Here is a 4,584-nt window from a genome sequence, read left to right as displayed (position 1 = left end):
GTTCTGAATTTGTCTCAGTACTTTGAATATATACATGCCTAATAACACGCCTATTTCCCGTTGGGGTAGGCAGAGACTAATGAATTCCACTTACTACAAATCTCACACACCACAAAGTACTCTTGACCGGGATTTTTGACTTTAAATAGGTATTTTTTAAATAGGCTCCCGCCATTATTAGTGTAAGCTGCTAATAAAAATAAAGCTATAAAATGCGCTTATTAAGAAGAACGGGTTTATTTTATTTTTCAGTCGTGAGGCATCATAAAGTCAGTCAACGACCTCCGTGGTCCAGTAGTTGAGAGCTCACGATCCGGAGGTCCCGGGTTCAAATCCCGGTGGGGACATACCACAAAAAATACTTTGTGATCCCTAGCTTGGTAAGGATATTACAGGCTGATCACCTGATTGTCCGTTATTAAGGTGATCCGTGCTTCGGAAGGCACGTTAAGCCGTTGGTTACTACTTAGTGATGTAAGTATGTAGTCGTTACATGAGCCATGTCAGGGGCCTTTGGCGGCTCAATAATTATCCTGACTCCAGGGATGATGAGGTTGTTAATCTACGTCACAACCCACACGATAGAAGAATAAGATCAAGTCAGTAGTTGGTAAATAAGTAACTACAATAAGAAATATTGTGAAGTAAAACTATCTAATAGGGCGTTTATGTATGTAGATTAACTTGTAGTGGATATTAACTTGTAGTGGATATTAACTTGTAGTGGATATTAGCTTGTAGTGATTGTGCGTGTAAAATCACTATGATGTAAGTAACGTTTCACGGATTCAAAGTTCATGAAAATATTAGAATTTACGTTTAAGTACAACACACCACGGACACTTCATACAAACAACCTTGTTTTACACAGAAGCTTTGACGTAACTGTGTGTGTGACGTCTGAGGGCTGCCAATTACAATACCTAATTTAACCATAATGACTTAGGTAGGTAGTACTACTTACGAAAGAAGCTTTTACAATCATTATGTCAATATTATTTATTTATTCACCACACAAGTCAAAAACAAAAAAAAACACAATGAAGGTTCACAATATAAATAATTATGCTTTATTCTTGACCTAAATGTAGCTCAAACTTTGGTGGGAAGCGAAGAGTTGCCGTTCTAAAAGTAATATTATTCCTTATTTTATGGCACATCATTCCTTGTTACCTATTAGGAAAGTTTATTTAAAGATTTAATCTCCGAAATCAAAACTTAATTATATACCTATGTAAGTCAAAAGTAAACACATTAAAATGAGAAATTAATTTTATTTCATACAATTGCGCTTACTGAAATGTCAAAAGTTCGCATTCGCACCTTGTAAGGTTCCACCTTTGACATTTAATTATAAAGCGATTCTCACACCACGCGTATTTTGCGGTGCACAGTGCGGCGAGACGATGTTCGTGTGTTAGGCATCAGCGGATTACGCCTCGTTTACAGTAGGCAACAATTAACGCGCAACACGTAATGCTCAGCTCAACATGTACGGCAACGTTGCACAACAGCGCGCGACGTTGCCAGCTAAAGCGCAACGTTGCCAGCTAAAACGCAACGTTGCCAGCTAAAGCGCAACATGCCGCGCGGCTTGTTGTTTGTTTAGAGAGCATCGTTAGATGAGCAACAATTGTTGTGGAGTGGAGACGTGACTCGCAACAACACTAGTTCCTCTGGCGACATGTTGTTGACGACAGACGTATATTAGATGTAGACAGACAACGTTGTTAAACAAAAGTTCGCGCTATAGTGAGTTGAGCAACATGTTGTGCAAGATGTTGCCAAGTGCAAACGCGGCTTTACATACAAGTCAATGCGACATAATAGAAAGCTCGGTGAAGTGTGGGTACTTAGTTCATCTTATGATGAATGATTTCTTTCATTGTGATATAGCCATGAGCTTGTTATGGTATGGTAAATGTGACCTAGGTGTCCGCTAGACGACCGCTACGACGGCTACGCCTGTCATAGGGTACCTATCAGTTAAATGTAGCATGATTAGATGAAACATTAACATACCATCACGCCTGTATCCCGAAGGGGTAGGCAGACGTGTATAGTATACACACCTTCTCACCAGCTATGTTTAAATCCCATGCAATAGGGGGTGAGCCATTAATCAAGCACAAATCTTGGAAATGATTTTCTTCTTACATGGACAAAAAGTATTTTAAATATATTATTATAATATGTAATGCGTGTAGCGTCATCTGACCTAAAGAATGTAAAGACCTGATTCTGATTTTGTCAACCCACTTGCTCAGTGGCGTTTAGGCCAACTCCGTAAAAATCCAAGGACAAAATTCGGTGACGTATTCTGGAAAAGTCTCGAATCTACTTTTCTTCTCTCGTGTGGGTTGTGTGGTGGATTACCAACCTCATCAACCCTGGTGTCAGGGTTACTATTAATCCGCCAAAGGCCCCTGACGTTACTCATGTAACGACTACGTACTTACATCTACTCACCTCTACCCGGATCTACTTACTTCTTTTATGTTTTAGTAGATAACTGTCACTCTTGCATGGGGTTCCATAAGTACAGTTGTAGTGTTACCTACAGTCATTAGTAACGTAAATTCCTTTTCCGAATTCAGTAGACTCCTTGTAAGTATGCAACCCTTTGACACAAGAACGTACGGGTTATTTTACAGCAACTCCAGCGGATTTTACGCCACTAAACCAGCGACATGCGATGCTGGCCGTTTTGAGGTTTATCCCGCTTATAATAATATGTATTATTAATAAAAGAAGTGCAATAGTCTTTACATGATATTCATATACGTACTTACGTATATCTGTGAAATCGACATAGGTACATAGTGTTACAAAATAATCGATCGAGCTAATATCGACTGATATATCACTATGCTCATGAACTTCACAACACTAGCTTACGTACTTAGACAGCTTAGATCTGATGCTTACCGCGCATTGAGACGATTGTAAAATGTTATCCTATTGAAATATAATCACTAATTGTACTGATATGGAGGGTGAAAGGAGGAGCTCGGTGGCGCAGCGGTAAACGCGCTCGGTCTGCGATTGTTGAAGTTAAGCAACTTTCGCAAAGGCCGGTCATAGGATGGGTGACCACAAAAAAAAAGTTTTCATCTCGAGCTCCTCCGTGCTTCGGAATGCGCGTTAAGCCGTTGGTCCCGGCTGCATTAGCAGTCGTTAATAACCACCAATCCGCACTGGGCCCGCGTGGTGGTTTAAGACCCGATCTCCCTATCCATCCATAGGGAAGGCCCGTGCCCCAGCGTTACGTTAATGGGCTGGTGATGATGAAGGGTTAAAAAGGCCACATCGAAGCAATTCATCTAAGAAGCAATATTGAAGTCATTTGCGCATGTAAAAGTAAGTGAGCATTATTGCTTTTTAGATGAATTGCTTCGATGTGGCGTTTTTAACCTCACTGGTTGTTTAGTTAAAAAAACCCATACAAAAGATCACGCCTATTTCCTGTTGGGGTAGGCAGTGAGCACGGAGTTCTAGTTACCGTAGTAAGTAAGAGTGAGTGAGTGAGAAGCGAAAGAAAGAAAGAAACGTTTATTATAAAGGGACACCACATTACAAATATAAAACAAATAACAAATATACTTATAATATAAAAGGCGGAGTAACTCAAAACATAACTTACAATCAAAACACATCATAAAAACAACTTACACGAGAAATACAAATAATTGAGTTGCACTTTCGCCTCTTTCACTATCTTCAAAGAATTCATGCATGCTCGCCTGTTTAGAGCACTATTAACCTTCTTCGATTCGATCAGGGCATGTACGGTCACGAGTACTAATATACACTTTGCAACCATGTCACATTAACTTTTTGACAATTTAAACCGTAAGCCTTATTAAATGTCAAATATGATAGTGCGAGAGGGTTCTAAAGTGGGTACATGATATTGCTCATGGCTGTACGCCTAAACGGTGTGTAGGGTGCAGAGGTGGTTACGACATGTATGCACCTCGATTGCCCGTATTTGCCTCGATGTTGTGACTTGCATGTCGCAGCATCTAATATTAGATAAGGCTGCTAATATCTAGAATTAGCTTACTGACACATATGAGTCATGTTACTAGATATAAATAATCGTAATATAATATATAAATAAATAACGGCCTCTGTGGTCCAGTGGAAGAGCGTTGGACTCCCGATCCGGAGGCCCCGGGTTCGAATCCCGGGTGGGGGCATATCACAAAACTTACTTTGTGATCCCTAGTTTGGTAAAGATATTACAGGCTGATCATCTGATTGTCCGAAAGTAGGATGATGCGTGCTTCGCAAGGCCGTTGGTCACTATTACTATTTCTGATGTAAGTGAGTAATCGTTACATGAGCCATGTCAAGGGCCTTTGGCGGCTCAATCATAACCCTAACACCAGAAGATAAGAAGAAGAAGAAGAATATATTATAAACCATAAATATTTTTTGATAATCTACTTTCATTGATTCTCTCTATACATCCGAACCATCTAAGCAAATTTACTACAAGATTTTTGAAGTGCGCGCTCGAACAAACCAGATCTCTACAGGAACATAGACATAAAGATACGAATCGACAGCGCGGCACAT

At 40.0% G+C, this 4,584-nt stretch overlaps 1 non-coding gene across 1 annotated transcript; it reads left to right on the top strand.

Moving 5' to 3' along the window:
* Positions 1 to 4,129: 4,129 nt before the first annotated feature.
* Trnag-ccc (transfer RNA glycine (anticodon CCC)) lies at positions 4,130 to 4,202 on the top strand. The gene has a single exon. It is a non-coding gene; the product is annotated as a tRNA-Gly (tRNA).
* The last annotated feature ends 382 nt before the right edge of the window (positions 4,203 to 4,584 follow it).

This window comes from Pectinophora gossypiella, chromosome 2, assembly GCF_024362695.1.
Source record: "Pectinophora gossypiella chromosome 2, ilPecGoss1.1, whole genome shotgun sequence".
NCBI classification, from domain to species: domain Eukaryota; kingdom Metazoa; phylum Arthropoda; class Insecta; order Lepidoptera; family Gelechiidae; genus Pectinophora; species Pectinophora gossypiella.
Note: the sequence above shows the minus strand (reverse complement) of the source record. Positions and strands in the feature narration are given on the sequence as shown.